Genomic DNA, 20,007 nt, shown 5'->3' with positions numbered 1-20,007 from the left:
TCTTCATGAGTTCAGATCTGGCCTCAGATACTTACTAGCTGAGTGACCCTGGGGAAGTCACTTAACCTTGTTTACTTCACTTTCCTCACTGATAAAATGAGCTGGGGAGGGAAATGGCAAACCACTACAGTATCTTTACCAAGAAAACCTCAAATGGATTCACAAAGACTTGGGACATGACTGAAATGACTAAAGAAAAACAACCACAAGGTCTAAGGCAACAAACAAGTACCTATTAGCCCCATATATTTTAAGATAAAGATTTTCCAGTCTAACTTACAGTGCCTACATGAGAATCTCATTGTGATGAGCTCTCCATGAGCCTTAATTCTCTAATTTTGAGACTCTTCTGTAGTTGGTTTCCTTTTTACTGTCCTTAATGTAAGCCACCTCTCTGTTCTGAGGTATTCTCATCATTGAAGCTACTATTCTATGGTCTCCCCTGTTCTCTGCTGATTTCAATTATCTTCCCTCTCCCAAGAATGCTCCCATATTCTCCTTTTCCTTCTCCCAGTCATGTAAGGACAGAGGATGTGCTCTTGAATTGGAGAATCAAAGGCAATACTCAGTGCCTATTATTGTATATCACCTATTCAGAAGCCTTTTAGAATTCTTGAATTCTTAAATTCTCCTCAACAAATGATGTCTTTTCCTTCCATTGTATCTTCTCCCTTATAACTGTGATTTGACTTGTGACTGTAACAACTGGAGTTTGTTACAATCTCTTACATCATTCCTCCATGTTTGTTGATCCATTTCTATTCTATGTCAATCTTTGTGGTAGCAGCATCTATATTCCCCTTCCCCATTGCTTCCCAAACAATAGCCTTTCTGATAATCCCAATCCCTTCTAACTTTTGCTACAGCAAGAATTTAAAGTGGTGAAAACCAGTGTAGCAAGCTTCCCAAAATCTGATCCCATCCCTGTAGGAAGAGCTGGATCCTGTCAGAGAAAAGATGATTACAGAAGGAGGAGAAGGCTGGAAAAAATTCAAAAAAGAATACTGTTAGCAATAATTTGAACCCTCATATATCTTTCCAGTTAAACTCTCTTCATTTTTATCACCTTATATTTGCATGGAAATGAAATGTTGAAAATATAATTTAGAAATCATAGGAACAAAGATCTTGTGTGAGAAGAGACTTCAAAGGCTATTTTGTATAATATCCTTATTTTACAGATAAGATAACTGAGCCACAGGGCAGCTAGGTGACTTGGCCAAGGTGACAGTGAGTCACACAAGTCCAGATCCAATTATCTATGTACTATATCACATGATTAAAGTTGCCAGCCAGCATATGAATCTAACCTAAAGCATCTATGAAAGTTAGTCATTCAGTGTCTTTCTGAACACTTTCTTTGACAAGGATCTCAGTACTAGGATAGAGGGAGGGAGATCATAACCTCTGATGACTTCCACCATGTTTCAATGTCTCCATTTGATAAAATGAGAAATCATTAACATTTGTGTTGAATTGAAATATGCCTCCTTACTCCTCCTTTCCAGAGGTTTTAGGAAGATATAGACCTGGAAGGAATCTCTAGAATTATCCTGCCTAATCTTCTCTTTATTTTTTTTTAAATTGGAAAACTGAAGCCCTAAGAAATAAAGTGATATTGCCAAAGATATGTCACTAGAAAATCTCAGAACTGAGTCTCTAACCTGGGTCTTCTAAATCCAATACTCTTTAAAATTGTCCAGAACTGCCTTCTGGAGTACAAAAAGTGATGGATTTGCCTTACAATCCTTCAGATACTGTTCATGAGGCCCTGGATTCTTTCATCTCAAAAGTACATGTTCTAATCTACTTTTCCTTCATATGTCCTCCACAACACACCCCTCCCCCCCCCCACACTTCACTAAACTCTTTGGAGCAGGAGGTAAGGAGTGTAAATGGATCTTCCAAGTTCATCCCATTACTGCGAAAGCAACTCAAGGTACATGTCCCTTTGATAGCAACATCTTCGTATATGAAAGATAATGTGTTGGCATAATGTATGATTTTTGTTGAGAAGAGGGAGGCTGTAGACCTGTATGACTATGACTTCAGCCCATTTTCCTTAATCAATCTTTCCCAAATTCAGAAAATGTGAATGTATGATATTGTGTAATACATAACATGCATAGCACTAAATTTCCTATGCTAACTAGCTCAAAAGAAACAGCAGATTTACACTTCTTAATGCATGCAATCAAATTTTATTAATCAAGCATGTGTAAACACCAGTTTATGTTATCTATTAGACAATACAAATATCAATCCCAATGGGAACAAACCAACAAGCTGATATCTTAGGGCTTCCCAGTAAGTATGCTTCATACTAGTACTTAATGACAGGTTTCAGACTGCCCAGTTGGAGGTCATGTCTCCCTCTGAGGTAACTAGTAATTTGAGCATTCATCAGTCAATCACCACTGCCTTCACTAAAATACAGTGTTGTTTGAGTCTCAAGTCAGGGAGGAGGGAGATAGGAGCCAGTCCTAGTAGCGACCCATACAGTCTAAAAGCTGGGGCCTCAGGTGTGTTTATTATCATTCTAGCCATGGGCATTAGCTAGTTATACCCAACTTCTGATTGGTTGCTGGTGAATTAATTTATTTACCAATTAATTTGATTCCTACCTGATCACATAAGTTAATGAAAATTTCTCAATTTTCCCGATGTTAGTCTGTCCCATATGTAGGTCCCATATATTTATCTGTTATTTATGAGCACACACTTATTGTTGATCAGACTATACCACACATCTGCCTATCTTAATATTGAAAAATGATTGGTGAAAAATAAGTGTCAAAACACCTCACCACAAAATGGTGACCTAATGCAAAATAGAGTTACTTATGTCAAGGGTACAAGCTAATTTTCACTACACATATTAACCAATTAAGTTTTGTAAAGCACTCAAATCTATAAAGAAGAAAACCACTACATAAATTATCCCTATAATATTTAGAAGATTGTCATAGGTTTTTTAGTTTGTTTTTTGAGGCAATCAGAGTTAAGTGATTTGTCAAGGATCACATAACTAGCAAGTGTCTGAGACTAGATGTGAATTCAGGTCCTCCTGACTCCAGGGCCAGTGCTCTACACATTACACCACCTGGCTGCCTGTAAGATTGTCATAGTTTAAAAAAACCCTGCATGATTTAATCCATTTGACAAACATTTATTGAGTGTTAGACCCTGGAGATACAAAGATGAAAATGACATGGTCCCTACTTTCAAGAAGCTTACCTTCTATCAAGGGAAATGACAGATTCACATTTAAGTAAATCTAAAAAAAATAAAAATTGGTTTCTGGAGGAAGGGTAATAGCAGCTGGGAGAATCAAGAAAGGTTTTTTTGTAGAATATGGCACTTGATCTGAGCTTGAAACCAGCTGTTGAGTTGGTAAGGCAGACGTAAAGAGGATGGACCAACATATTGATTGAACTAGTACTATGTGCAACATACCGTGATGGGTAAAAAAAAAAAAAAAGTTGATTTATCTTTCTTAATTATACTTGGTTTCTTCCTGATAGCACATAATACCATCCTCATCCCAGGATAATTTCTATCTAAACTCAATAAAAAATGAGAAGAATATAGTAACAATCATGGACAAAAAAAGTGCTATAAGAATTCAGAAGAAGGAGAGCTCATGTCAGTCCAAGATGATTAGCAATGTAATTGTAACTCTGATGGAGATAAAATAATTATGGTAATGATAGTGATAGATGATGGTGATGATGACAATGATGATGATGATGATGATAATGATGGTCATGGTCATGAAGAAAAAGAATAATAAAAAGAAACTACTGAATCCAAGTCTGGGACCTTTAATTTAAAGCTATAGAAAGTGATCAGATTAGAGAATTTGGTCTCATGAAAGGTTTAAGAAAAAAGATTCAAGAGAAAAGGCCAAAGAATACAATACTATTCATCCTTGTAAAGGGAAGGATTAAGAATAATTAAATAATATCCTTAAGCATGTGGATATTCATTAAGATATAATCTTTCTGTTTATTGAGGTTATAAAGAAAAAAAATTTCTGTGTATAGCTAAACAAAAAAGACAGTGCCTTCACTATGAGAACTAACCAATTCTGGTAACAATTGTTTGAAGTAACATTGTATTGCTCTTACCTTGAAAAGCTAAAGAATTGAATGGTGAGGCACTGGCTTACCACAGAGTCAAATTATGTGCTCTGAAACTATGGGATAGATTGAATAAACTCCCTTAATCCATAGAATCCCATCTCCTTTAATCCATAGAAACTGATTCTAGTCTCCCTTTCCATGACAAATTGGTGATCCTACAGAGTCCACAGCTCTGATATTTGGAGTTCCTTTACATTTACTAAGATGCCAGTTAACTTTCGTTACAAAATCTATGTGTGCCACCAAGTATGTGATCAACAGGAGAGTATAAACAGGACTTCATGTTGCCTTACCTTATCCCAGTGACAGGCTGTATTTCAGGACGTATTTCTTTCATAGTTCAATATAAGTAAACATAGCTGTCATCTTGTTTTAAAAATGGCAGCCAAACCTACATAGAAGAACATTATATTCTATTTTATGAAATAATAGCTTCTACTTATAACATGATTTATAAGTATAAACATTTTTCATGTGTTAGCTAGTTTAATCATCTCAAAAATCTTGAGAGAAAGTACCACGAGCTTCACATGCATTTTACAGATGAAGAAACTAGGGCTTAACGAGGTTAAATGATTTATCCAGTCACATAGCTAGTTAATGACTAGTTATAGAGAGAGGTATCACTTGAACCCATTTGACAGTCATGTGACTTACAGGTAGAAATCATATTAGAGAAGTCTACTGTTTCCAATTCCAAAGGTCTTTCTGTGACCTCTTTATTAAAATGACTGTTCTTACCCCTCATGATGAGACACATACCCTGCCTACAATGAATTTTTCAAATGGTTTCCTGTCTACTTTGAGGCAATTAGAACTGATCATCCTTGTTTCTAGCAACCTTTCTGGAGAGTTTCTAAGATGTTCTTCTGGCTTTGAAAAGGACCAGTTGAATTAGAGTATTTATCAAGGGAGTTTCCTGTTCAAATCTGTATGCGCCAGACAGGTGATATTTTTATTTCTTTTTATGTTGGTAGGCAATGGTGATAAGTAGCCATATTTGATAGTTGAGTGGCAAATAGCTGCCTTAAGCCTCAGGCCATCAAGATCACTTAGTTATTTTAAGTGAAAACATGCATTATAAAGGTAATTTTATACTTACCATGCTTAATAAGCCTTAAAATTGTATTATCACATTTGTTTCCTCACTTTCATATCAGCAAAGAAACTGTAGGGAATACAAAGAACTCAGATTTTGCATTATTATTACAATCCATCTGACTATTTCCTCTGTAAACGAATCTTTAATTAGGCATGCTATCATTGTGTTATTCTTTGAGCAATAAGGGGAGTCTGAGTTTATTGCAGCAAGTACAAAATCTAGGGATTTCTTCTCTTTTTGGTTCCTGTAATAAAGCTGATTCTTTTTTTCCACTATAAAAATTACTTTCAGGGAATAAACTTTTGGGTCAAAGCAAATAACTGGCTGAAATTAAACATGTCTCCCCCTAAATTCCAGAATTAAACACCTAGCAAACAACATATGTAGAACATATTAATTTCCACATTCAAGTTCAGGTAATGCTGTTTGTCAGAAAGGATGAAAGTGAAACTGACAGCCGATTGTCTATGGAACACATAGCTATAGAAACCCACGTGACCCCATCAGAAATGTATCTGTCACGATGACTGAAAAGTATTAAAGTGCTTGAAGATGTTCTAAAGAGATTGGCAATGTGGTACAGGAATGTGAGGGAATACTTCTGTGCTTTAAGGGATGTAGAAATAGATGATTTCTAAGAGAAATGGAAATATTTGCACAAACTGAGTTAGAATAAAGTGAACAGAATTAGGTGAACAATTTCTATTACAACATCAATGTTTTAAAAAAATCTGTGAAGATTTTGAAAACTGATGAATTATGTGAACAAAACTAAGAGAACAATGTATGCGAAAATAAGAATGCTGGAAAGACAACTTTGAAAACTGTAAGAACTCTAATCAAGGCATTGATCATACATGATTCCAGAGAATTAGTAATAAAAGATGCTATCCAATTCCTGACAGAGAGGGGATATATTTAGTATATAGAATAAAGCACTTTATAAACACAACCAATAAGATAATTTGTTTTTCTTGAATATGACTGTTTGTTGTAAAAAATTCTTTTAGTTTTGTTTTGTTTCTCGATGGGTACAGGCAGTAGGAAGTAGAGAAAATAGATTTCTGTTCATTTTTTAAAATATACACTGAGGAAATATAAAATACTTTTTTAGAAGTCTCTAGAAGTTGTAGAAATTCAAAAATAGTCAAATATCAACACAGTGCATAGTTGGATTTAAAGATGCTGCTCTTTTCTCCTGCAATATTTACAAGAAAATATTGAGACTCAAGTCTATTCACTAGTATCTGGAAAGAGCCTGACTAGTGAAGAGAATGCTGAATCCCAATACACTTTTATGTCCGAAGTCAGTGAAGAAAGTAGAGTTAGAACTATAGAGGGCTCTAATTAGAGTAGAGACTAAAGAATAGAGGTTTAATCGAGCACTTAATTTAGAATGACAATATTTAGAGCTAGAAGGCATGTTAAAAATCAACCAACAAATATTTGTTGAATACTTACCATTTGAAAAGTAATAGCTGGAATACAAAGCATTTATATAGTTCTTTAATAAGTGCAAAATACTTTACATGTTACCTTGTTTGATCCTCACAGCAACCCTGTGAGGTAAGTATTATTATTAGCCTCATTTTATAGGTGAGGAAACTGAGGAACAAAGAGGTTAAGCCACTTTCCCAGAATCATGCTGCTAGTACATATCTGAAGTAAGATTTGAACTAGAGGCTTCCTGACTCAGAGTCCTATGAACCACCCAATATGTCACTTATTTCATTTTGAAACACCATCAGTCACATAGAGTTTTGTGATTGAAAAAGTATTTTCCTTAGAACAATTTGTCAGGGTTGATTGTGCAATTATTACCTCCATTTAGACATGCAGAAAATAAGTCTCTGAGTGGTATTTTATTTTGTCCAGTGTCACACAGCTACTAAAAGATGAAGCCAGAACTCAAAACCAGCTCTACGTAAATGTCTGGGTCTTCTGTGGGTTAGATCCTCTATGGTTTCTTGAAAGCCCAGTTTAAGCACTTTAGTGTAATACGTTCATTCTGGAGTTCCTCCAAACTGGTTAGATCCATGTTATTCTCTGCTTTCCCTCATCATTTCATACAAAGACAAGGATATAAAGAAGGAAAAAAAACACTGGCTTAAACAGATTATTTTCCAATTACAAAAGGGCTCAATATGATGTAAAAAATTGAGGATCAGAATAAAATTCTGTAAAGTAGAATTGGTAAAATGTTTCTGACAATGATTGTAGAACAATTGATCTTGAATTTAGGAGTATCAAGAGATTATGTTGTTCAGGCTTCTTCCTTGGGACAGGCAAGTCATTATTTTTGTCCCCAAGTAATGACATTGTGGCTCAGGGAAGATGATTGATTTGTCAAAGGTCAAAAAAATTAGAAGTTAGCAAAAGTGGGATTGAACCCAGGCTTCCTATCTCCTTCTGTATTGCTCATTCCATTATACTAGACATGGAGAAAACAAACCAGATCGCTGACATCTATTAGTCCCTAGAAGCACTTTATAGAGAATAATGTTAGTCAGCTAAAAACCTACATAAAGGAATAACGAATGGGGTCATTTATAGGCCAATTCACCTCTTAATACAACCTCTGCTAAATGGTCACTCATTATTCTTTGAAAAAATATCAAGCGCTCTTATACAGTGTCCTGTCTTCCAAATGTACCAATCAATGAGATAGACTCTGAAGGTAAGATAACAGGGATAGGAGAGATGTTAACCACATCTAATGATAACTTAATTCCCTCTCTTCTATGTACCTTACTTGGAGCAGTTAAATGCTGAATGACCCCTACCTGACTTCATGTAGTATTTCCTGGAGGGGAGTGAGATGGCCAGAGAGGTTGGAACAAGACTAATGACCCATATGTCTATCAATGCCAACTAGCTGCGGATCACTGCTTGACAGATATGCATCCATTTATAGGATGAAGGTACTTTGTGATTTTTTTAATTCAATATTGGATGACAGCCAGGGCTAGACTTAAAGTATTGGTCACCCTGTCCTTGAGGATGCCCTGGTAAGTTCTGCCCTATATATGGTGCATAACATGATATGTGAAAATAAAGCCAATTAAACATCACTTAATGTTCTTCACTAACAAATCTTGTGGGAAATTAATTGTATGCAAGAAATTTAAAAAGTGATAAGAAAGCATAGGGTATAGTATTGTAGAGATGAGAGGAAATTTTGCAATCTTCTAGTGCAATTCCCTCATTTTATGAATTAAAATATTGAGGATCAAAAACATTACATAACTTTCCCAAGGTCATTCAGCTACTAGTACTAAAACCCAGGTTACCTGACTCCAGCTTGATGCTCTATTTGGATTCATAGGAAGATTTACATAAATTCCATTTTAAAAATTCAAAGTATATTGTAATTACAGAGAAAGTTCACTGTATCACAGAATCTCGGAATTGTATATGGGTCCTGCGATGTCATCTACCTACACCAGGCTATACATGAACAAAGATCTCTTCTACACCATATCTAGGAAGTGGTTCTACAGAACCCACATTAGGTCACTTCTACAAATATTTTAATATTATTTCATACTCCTGAACCTCTCAGTTACTCAACTTACTCCTTTTAATACCCTATTCCTCCACTCTACTACAGGTATAGAGATGGTCATATCCTTGATCTTACTCTAACCCACAAATATTCCACTTTCACATTAAGGAACTCTGAAATTGCTTCATCTGATGATAATCTCCTGTATTTCATTTCTCCCTCTGCTTCATAATTCCAAGCCCTGTTTTTGTTCTTCCCCAAAACCTCCAATCCATCCATCCCTCAGTTCTTTCCCAGGCCATCACCCCTGCACTAGTTGCCCCATTTTCCCATCTTAACTCCTTGTTGAACGAGTTCAACTATACACTGTCCTCTTCTCTCAAGGCCATTGCTCCTTTATCATATTAAAGATTTTGCCCTGATAAACCTCAGGCTTAATATTACTACTGTGGATCCAGAGCTGTTGCACTTTGAGAATCACTCCATTTTGTTTATAGACATGTGTCTATATTCTCTCATTAGTGATTTCAATGCAAGCAACCCTAAATAGGATGTGCCATGGTATCCTCTTGTGCAACCTGGTCTGAGAAGCAGCCTAATTTCTCCTCCCTACCCACCTGTTACACAGAAAACCATAACCTGAAACTGGGCAAAAGGGTTTATTGTTACTAGATCAGCCTCAAGCCCTAGCAACAGGGACCCTGACCAATAAAGTTTTGCATCATTCCCCCCTCACCGTGCTTCTCAGTCCCTAAAACCTATATAAACATTGTATATTCTTCTTTCGAAGAGACAAGGAGATACTTCTCTCCTGGCAAACTCAATTCATTGAGGCAGGACTTCACAATCCCACTTCTAACCCCTACTACCTATGAATGCTTGGACACATCACTTGATCTCTGTGGGTCTCAGCTGTCTCATCTGTAAAAATGAGGGGGTTGGATTCAATCTCAATTTGAGATTCCTTCCAGGTATAGACCTATAACCCTGTTACCTTACTGAAAGAGAGGGGGGGTACTAAACATGTTGAATATTAGATACAGAGTCACTGTTTTGATTTTGTTTAAATGGCTTTCTTTGTAATGGGGGGTCACGACTCAGTAGTAGAGACTTAAAATTTTGAAATGACTATGATGTAAAAAAAGCATCAATAATGTTTAACTTTTGAAAAAACCAGGAAATATTTCCTACACTTCATTACGTTCCCACAATATTACACACTGGCCCTGCACATAATTGGTATTCAAAAAATATTTGTCGACTGATGAAGCGATTGAAATAACCAATGTGACAAAAAATTTTGTCTCATTCACAACTGGTCGCACAGAGGTTAAAGAGCTCTAAATGAATAATTTTTAGCAAGAGATCATAGTCCAGTCTCCCCTTTGACATGCAAAATCTGTTTTCTTTTAACTGAATTGATCATATAATAACATGGAGGCTATTAAGGTACTTGGGGAAATAATAAAACTTGAGATTTAACTATGAATCATCATTTGTATGTGACTGTGTGAATGTTTTGCTTGACTATATGTATATTATTATGGGGGTGTTTCTTTTTGTTTTTCCTTTTTTTTCTTCTTCAGTGGTAAGAGAGATTTGTGAGCAAAGTAAATTTATTTTTGTTCACTAAAAATAAATTTAAAAAGTGAACCATTATAAAATGAATATAAGAATTCAAACAGGTGATCTAGCAAGCAAGAAAGTGAGTAGTAATGAAAAAGAAGAAAAGTTTAAATTCACATGCCTTGATCCAGTTCAGGCCAGTTGAGTGGCTTCACTCTGTATCTGAAATATATTCAACAGTGTGTCTGGCTTAGGTTGCTTCATATTTTCATCTCAAAAAACTTGCTATTTGAAAATATCTTATATTTGTGTTGACATTTGGTATGATTGCACTGAGGATAATGTTACAAGGCTATGTATTGAGTCTGAGTGATCTGACAACGAAATTGGAGATGGTGTCACTTTAAGATGATCTTCAGGGAGCAGTAGTAACTCTGAGGTAATTGAGAAACAAAGAAAAACACAAGCACCAAAACTCATTTGGAAAGGATATAGGAAGGCTGACCTACTTAATGTTTTAAATTACTTTACGTAATGCCTTATCTATAATGCTTTTAAATGGGAAGAACCTCTGAGAAGGTCACTTATTGACCATTTTTGGCCACATTCCTGACCAATATAGTGATCTTTTGTCTCAGAGATCATTGGACTGGCCCCACAGCATCATTATAAATTACCAGATCTTAGTGATGAAAAGAATCATACAGGTCATGAGGCCTATTGTTCTAAAGATGAGGAAACTAAGGCCCAGAAAGAAGTAACTTGATCTAGATTACATAGCTAGTCAGTGGGTCAGTGGGACCTTGTGAAGGCAGGTAGTTTTCTCCTCATTTTGCATATGAGGAAATTGAGACTTAGTAAAGTAAATCAACTTATCCTTTGGTCATTCACTGCCTATACAATCTTCTTACTCAATGTGCCTCACTCTTTATGTTGTTTCTTGTAACTAAGGCATTTTCAGTTTTGTTGATTTTTAATAGATATGCCTAACGATACATATTGTTATGAAGTATAGAAAATACTTATCAGATTTGTGGAAAAGTAAAGAATTCATGACCCAACAAGAGATAGAGAGCATTACAAAATGCAAAATGGATAATTTTGATTATGTCAAATTGAAATGTTTTTGTACAAAAAAAGCCAATGCAACAAGAATTAGGAGGGAAGCAGAAAATTGGGAGAAAATCTTTGCAACTAGTATCTCTGATAAAGGCCTCATCTCTAAAATATACAGGGAGCTAAGCCAAATATATAGGAATACAAGCCATTCCCCAATTGAGAAATGGTCAAAGGATATGAACAGGCAGTTTTCAGAGGAAGAAATTAAAGCTATCTACAGGCATATGAAAAAATGCTCTGGATCGCTGCTGATTAGAGAAATGCAAATCAAAACAACTCTTAGATACCACATCTCTCCTGTCAGATTGGCTAAAATAACAAATCAGGAGAATGATAAATGCTGGAAAGGATGTGGGGAAATTGGAACATTGTTGCATTGCTGGTGGAGTTGTGAGCTGATCCAGCCATTTTGGAGGGCGGTGTGGAACTATGCCCAAAGGGCTATAGAAATGTTCATACCCTTTGACCCAGTAATACCACTTCTAGGGTTGTATCCCAAAGAAATCATGCAAGCGGGAAAAGGACCCATATGTACAAGAATATTTATAGCAGCTCTCTTTGTGGTAGCCAAGAATTGGAAAGCAAAGGGATGCCCATCAATTGGGGAATGGCTGAACAAGCTGTGGTATATGAAGGTGATGGAATACTATTGTGCCATAAGAAATGGGGATGATGCAGACTTCATAACAACCTGGAAAAACCTACAGGACATAATGCTGAGTGAGCGGAGCAGAGCCAGGAGAACGTTGTGCACAGCCACAGATATGTGGATTCCGTGAGGACCAACCCTGACATACTGCGCTTCTTTCAGCAACCTAAAGGGGCAAGGACAACTCCGGGGGACTCACGCTGGAGAATGCTATCTTCATTCAGAGAAAGAACTGCGAAGTTTGAATACAGACTGAGGCACACTACATGCCCGCCTTTTCTGCTTCTCTTTTGTTTTTGTTTTTGGGGTTTTTTTTTTGTTTTGTTTTGTTTTTTTTTGGTTCTGTTTCTTCTTTCTCATGATTCATTCCATTGGTCAAAATTCTTCTCCACGACTTGACTAGAGCATAAATTAATTCAATGCGAAGTTATACATGACAGTTATATGAGACTTCATGCCGTCTTGGGGAGGGAGGTGGGAGGGAGGGGAGAAAAACTGGAACTCAAAACTATGTAGAACCGTGTGTGGTAAACTAAAAATAAATAAAACACCTTTTAAAAAAAAATAAATAAAAAAAAATGAAGTATAGAAAAACAAATCATTTTTGTACCACAAAACCTACATCTAAAAAAAGGATGATAAATATAATTTTATTATGAAATGTGAAGGCAATCAAAATTGATGATTGCAAGCCAGCCTGCTACATTGTATGTATAATAGAAACTTGTCATTGTAATAGGACAATTGATACTCCTCACTTCTTATTCTACATAGGAGGAAAGGGTTATTGCAGCTTTGTAGATCTTTCAGAGAAATAATACATGCTCTTTGCTTCTTAACGTCAGAAAGCCAGAGAGCCCTAAGGGAATGTAGACCCTCTGGTGGGGAAAAATGAGATCCAGAGAAGTGACTCCACCAATTCCACATATTGGCCAGTAGCCAAAACTAGAAGCCATTTTTCTTGAGTTTATCCATCCAACTTTCCACTTATTGTTAGCTATTCATTTAATTATTTCTTTTCTTGACTTTTATTTTTCTGGTGATTCTGTATCCTCTCTATATGATGCACAGGTGGTTAAAAAATGAGGCAGCCAGGCAAACCCTGACCATGCCCATCCTAATCCCAAGAGCTTTTCAAATGCATAATTGAATGACAAAGCTCCAGTAGAGATCTCTGGTACAGCAGAATTTTCCACTAAGGGAAGTGTGGCTCTGCAGAGTGGAAAAGAGTTTCAGGCACAAAGCTAAAACTGTAAACTAGGCTTTGATAAAGGAAAGGGAGAAGACAGACAAGGAAGAGATAAATAGAAATTCCAAATATAGAATTTCAACACCCTGACTACTTACCATGTTCCCTGATAATAGGGATTGCTGGACATTGATAATAATCACACACATGTATACATGGCACAACCTTGTGAAGTAGTTTGAGCAAATCTTATTTTCCATTTTTTTTACAGATGTTAAAAACTGGAGCTGAAAGAGGTAAGGCTATTTAATCAAGTACATTTTTGACCTACAAGTTTGTAGTCATTATAATACTGGCTAATTACCTCCTTGGTAGCATGTAGTTAAGAAGACCACAACATGAGCTAAAACCCCAAACAAATTAGTTAATTTTGCATGTAAAAAAAAAAACTCTGCCATTCCTAGTTCATTGGCCCCATCATTTATTGCCATTGCCCCAGCCTCCATCCACCATACAACCAAGCATCTTGCAACTATATATGCCACTGAGAACAAATTAGAACTGAGCAACAGACTGTAGATGGTTCAATACAAAACCATCTGAGGAAAAAAATGAAGTGCATTATGCCATTGTTCTTTCTTACTCACTCTCTCTGTCTCTCTCTGTGTGTCTCTGTCTCTGTCTCTGTCTCTCTCTGTGTCTTTCTGTGTCTCTCTGTTTCACTCTCTCCTCTATTCTCTTATTATAATCATAACTAACATTTACATAGATGCTTTTAAGGCTACAAAGCATTATTTTACATGTTATCTCATTTAATCTCTATCCATATATAATATATATGTATCATTTATGTGTGTGTATAATGAAATAGAATGAAAGAATGAGATCTCAGACACTTTACAGTTTCAAAGCAAGCACAGAAGAAAAGGAAAGCAGGTGTGGGGTTGAGATGCTGATATGCAATAGTGATACTGCTAAATTAAAAAACTAAAGCCCTTCTTCAACTGGCTTAGAGACTAAGTCTTGTCTTGGAGAAAAACAAAACAACTCTGCAAACTATGCCTCATGCATTAAATGTATAAACCATTTGATTCCCATATTGCTTTTCCCAGGCTGTGATGAACCTGCAGGGAGCACTCAAGTAAGCATAGATAAGAGGAAAGTCATTAGAGTTTCCGTAGCAAGACTTGGGTCTCTTCTCCCCAGTGAAACCTTGTTAGAGGTGATCTAAAGGGGTGGTTACCTTTCCATTTTCTGCTTTTTAATGGTGCAATTTGAGACTGCAAACTCTCAGATGATAGTCAAAGAATCAAAAGGTCACTGGTGAATTGCCAGCAGGTGCTAAGGGCAGCTGGAGGGAATCATCACCTGCTGCAGTCCTTGATACTAATTAGCCAGCCTTTCCTTAATTACATACAACTACCTAGAGTTCTAGGAATCATTTTGTTATGTTCTTAAATCTTCAGGGAGCACAGTCTTAATCTAGTGCAATTTGGCTATGACTTTATAAATTTGAAGGGAAAAAAAAGCATATTGGGTCACAAGTCCTCCACTTCTTGGCTTCCTTTTTCGTACTAGACAAAGGAAAGAGGAATTCTCACATAGTGGCTATCTTAGTGAGAAAGTGCTAAAAAGCCCCACATCAAACTTGCAGATAATGGAAATGATCTGTGAAAACCTATTTCCTAGGGAATAGCAGGCAAGGGTCATCAAGTTAGGAGAAGCTGGGATTCGAAAGGTGGCAGCCTTTGCTCTGTGTAACTGTCTGAAGACTAGTGCCAAGAGGTTGCCAGGCATGCATTTCTCATTCTGGGAGCTGCTGTATTCTCAAGTCCTACCATCCTTTTGGTAGCCATAGAGTTTGAAATGTTATAGCAAATTTGACAAAAGATTGTATGAGCCTGTCATTACTGGGCTTTATAGAGATTGGGATAGGAGCCAAACGAGATATTATCGGCATAAAGAACTCTCAGGTGAGGAAACTACCTCCACTTTACCGCTATGCCTTAGAGTCCTAGGGTTGCCTAGAGAACCGAAAGAGTGGCTGATTTGTCCAGTCGCATAGTGGGTATCTGTCAGAGACAACACTTAAACCCAAATGTTCCTGACTTTGAGACTGGCATTCCATCCACTATGACAAGCGGCTTTTTACTGGGTTACATATTTTTAATAATGTTCTGTCTTGTTTTGTTACCTTTGTGTTTCATATCTCCCCAACATGTCATGAATTTATAATATTACATATTATATGTAATATATAATATATTATATACAAATTTAGACTGAGCACCATATCTTCAGCTTCTGCACTATCCCCCATAGTACCAAGAACAGTGCCTTACAAGCCATAGGTAAACAATAAAAATGTCACTTATTCACTCTCTGATGATGGATAAGCCACTTAACTTCTCAGACCCTCATTTCCCTGATCTATAAAATTGAGATAATACCTTCACTACCTTCATTATAGAAGTATTGTGTGGCTCAGTGAGATAATGTACGTAAAGAGCTTTGTAAACTTTAAAGAGATGTGTATGTATACATAAATGATTAATATGTATTAGTTATCTGTTGATTTATTTATTGATTGGAGAATGTAGCCATTTTGTTTCCTCCACACCAAGCACCACAGAACTGAGTACAAACATAATGCTCAAAAAATGAATGGACACGTTAATGTCAATAGTCTTTAATATATTTATTAAAAGAACAAACATTTATATAGTATCTATAAGTTCCGTATGTGTTTATGCACACACACACACACATTGTTACAGCCGCATCTACACTAATGGCCTCAGAGTAAAAGAATGATTCACAAATTTTATTTACTAAGTCCTGTATTATACTAGGTGCTATAGTGGATAGTGTTGGGCCCAGACTCAGAAAAACTTGAGTTCAAATCTGACTAAAGACACATACTGGTTGCAGTTTCAGGTGCAATCATCTTTTTTTTTTATTCTACTATATCAATTAAATGCTTGTTTTATTCCATAAATTGAAAATAAATATTTTTAAAAGTATTCCCTCTAATGTGACAGGTAACAACTCACCTATGATCACCCCTCCTTTGGGATTCTTGTGCTTGTCTTCTCACAAGTTAGCCACAGCACATTAGCCCAGCATGCTTGTGAAAATATCACTGGAACTTTGGACTGTCGACTGGTGATATCTTCTTGTTGTCATCTTCCTTTTTTAATTACCCACATCCACACATATAGACATTTAAATATAGATGTATGACTTGGTAGTCATTCTGCAAAAGATGTCCACTCTTACCCCTCGCCAAGGCAATAGGGAAGCCAAGGAATGGAGGCCTAGTGACAAATACATGCATATAAATATAGCCAAACGTAGATATGAGTATCTCTAAGCCTCTGCTACTTGACCTATTAACTCTCCTCCTTATATATGTACAAATATACCTAACCACATGTATGTATATGTGCACATTTATATACAATTTTGGTTGAATCTTTTACTTGAATATTTATTCATAGTTCCTTATTTTTTTGTGTGGTCAAACTGTTCACACTCAACATGTTCCTTTTTCATTGCCTCCAAAGGACTACAAATTATTAAGTTTTAAAAAAATTAATTTATTTATTTTTAGTTTTCAACATTGACTTCCATAATTTTTTTTTAATTTTCTCCACCTCCCTCCCCTCCTCCTTCCCCAAGATGATATGCAATCTGATATAGGCTCTACAAATTCATTCTTATTAAACATATTTTCACATTAGTCATGCTGTGTAGAAGAATTAGAATGAAAGAAAAAACCATGAGAAAACAAAACAAAAAAAATTGCAAATAGAATGCCTTGATCTGCATTCAGTCTCCATATTTCTTTCTCTGGATGTGGATAGAATTTTCCATCATGAGTCTTTTGGAATTGTCTTAGATCCTTACATTGATGAGAAGAGCTAAGTCTATCAAAGTCAGTCATAGCACAATGTAGCTAGTGCTGTGTATGATGTTCTCCTGGTTCTTCTCACGTCACTCAGCATCAGTTCTCAATTTTTTAATTCTTTAGATATCATGGTGTTCCATGACTCATGGACATATAACCCATATAGAAATAAATGATAATGTGTTTGAATTGCCTTGGATATCAGGCACTTCACCATGAAATGCAATGGTCTCATACTTGACCTAAGAATTTTCATGCTTCTTTATAACTGTGCATAAAGGCTGGTGATTCAGAAATTTACATAATTTATCCCTGCATTGGACTTTCAGCCTCAGGGTATGTGTTTGCATGTACCATCCTTATATTGCACTCACCTATCTCTTGTTTTCCTCAATGAAAAAGTCAGTGCAAGATGGTTTTATAAGCAACCATTTAGGATAATAAAAAGTTTAAAATATACATATTTAAGTCTACCTCAGTCAAAAAAGTTTTTTTTTTCCAAAAGACTGGATGAAATGATTTCATTCTCTTCCTTTAATTATATATATACATCAACATTATGGAAGAGAAAGAGTTGAGTCCTCCAGGACATGGTTTCTGGTTTCATGGCAAGGCTTCTAGGAAATGATGACTAGGAAGTGAATGGCAATCCTCCCAGTTTCACCCTTTCCTCTCTGTGCTCAGTATTGCCATCCTAATCCAAATTTAAGTCATGTCTGCATTACTAATAACAGTCTCTTAAGTGGTCTTTCTTCCTCTGGTCTATCTATGTCCTCCAATCCATTCTAGACCCAATTAAATTTCCCAAATTACTGTTTTCACCACTTTAGTGCCTAGAATAGCTCCCCATTACCTCCCCCATCGTGCCTGGGCTTCTTGGTTTGGTTTTCAAGTTTCCCATAATCTTGGTATATCCTCCTTCCCCAACTTCTGCCCCACTATTTTCCAATCTGCACAATCCAGTCTACTCTGATAGTTATGCTTGAATGCCATGTCTCAGTTAATGTTGCTTCCCTGCTTGCAATGCCTTATTCCTTCCCCTCTATGCATATTCATCCTTCAAGGTACCAGTTACTACTATTTTCATGAATTCTTCTTCAATTGATGGGGATTTCGACTACTTTCCTGGGTTCAAAATCTTCCTCTGAAAATTATTAGCAGTGTGACCCTGGGTAAACCACATAATTGTTTTCTGCCACTCTTTCCCCCTCTGTATAATAATGATAATAATAGCATCTACTTCCAAGGGTTATTGCAAGGATAAAATGAGATAATATTTGTATAGTGTTTTGTAACCTTAAAGTGCTATATAAAATGCTATTATTGTTAATTGCTACTATACTACTACTAGGTACTATAAAATTTAGCACAACATTCTTCTCTATTTTGTGAATATTGCTCCTCCTATTAGATAGTAAGCTCCCTGTCCCTGAGAAAAGAACCAGTCATCACATACTCTCTTACACCCCTCATGGTGCCTAGCACAAGCTGAGCAAATATTAAGTGAACAATGAGGGATTGCTGATTGACTGAATCATTTCTAATCTAATCCAGAGAATAGCAAGAAGTATTGAGAGCTGTAAGATAGCAATTACATTTCTACACTGCATTGAAGTATGAGATAAAATTCATAGGATTTCTTAGGAGATTGCAATCACTAGCATATATGTTGCTTGTAAGACAAGGCACAAATTAAATGCTGGCAATTGCCGTGCAACGAAGCAATCAGTCAGAAAAGGTGTGGAAAAGATGGCTGGAAATAGGCAATGGGCAATGCATGTCTCTCAGAGGGTGCTGAAAGGGTCAGCTCTAGTGGCCTTGTAAGGACTGACATGAAATGTCGTATTCCGAATGATGTAAGAGAAACTTCGTACATAGATTCAGAGATTTAATGAGATGAGTGATCAAGTGTCAGATTGGATGTGTCCAGAAGATGGTAATATGGCATTTGGCTGGGAGATTGTAATGAGATACTTGGCTGGGGGTCTAATAAGATGTTTTGATATAAGTGTTTAATGAGATGTTTGACTGAGAGTATGTGATGAGGGGTGTGACTAGGAGTCTAATTAGATCAGGGAATGGGAGGGTATAAGAAGATGTGTGACTGGGATGTGAAGAAATACAGGAACAGGTTAGTAATTACAGATGCTTGTGTGAGAGGGTATTATGAAATGCTGGCATGGAGTAACGATATATGCGTTTGGAGGTGAATGAGATGCACAGGGGTGAAGATGCGAAGAAGGTGTGTTGCCAGGACAGTATAACATTAGGCATGGCTGAATATAGAGTTAAAAGCATAGTTGGAGGGTGAAATGAGATGCCAGTCTGGGAATGTATGGCTGAAGGAAAAGATAATCATGTGTGATTTGGCATCTTCTATCAGATATATAGTTAAAACAAAAAGGAAATGCAAGACTGATTTTAGTCAAAATGAAATGAGCTGTTTATATTTGGAACCCTCCCTCTATCTGTCCTTTTAATTACCATAGAACATGAAAAAGGTCTCCTCCACCCCTCTGATGTTTTTCCACATCTTATTCTTACCTATCACTAAATCGGAAAAGGATTCTCTACTAAGACCATTGCTTATCTTGGCTCTAGGCATTTATTCACCCAAGGACACCTGCATTTTAATAGAAGACTTTTTCAGACTCTAAAGCCTTAAAGATCTAAGGAAATCAATTGTTAATAATAAATTTTCCCAATGATCACAGGCCAGTAAAGGAAGTAACTTTATGCTGGGGAGATACACACACACACACACACACACACACACACATACACATATGTGTGTGTGTATACATATATATATATACATATAT

Source organism: Trichosurus vulpecula, chromosome 2 (genome assembly GCF_011100635.1).
Source record: "Trichosurus vulpecula isolate mTriVul1 chromosome 2, mTriVul1.pri, whole genome shotgun sequence".
Classification (NCBI taxonomy): Eukaryota; Metazoa; Chordata; class Mammalia; order Diprotodontia; family Phalangeridae; genus Trichosurus; species Trichosurus vulpecula.
Note: the sequence above shows the minus strand (reverse complement) of the source record.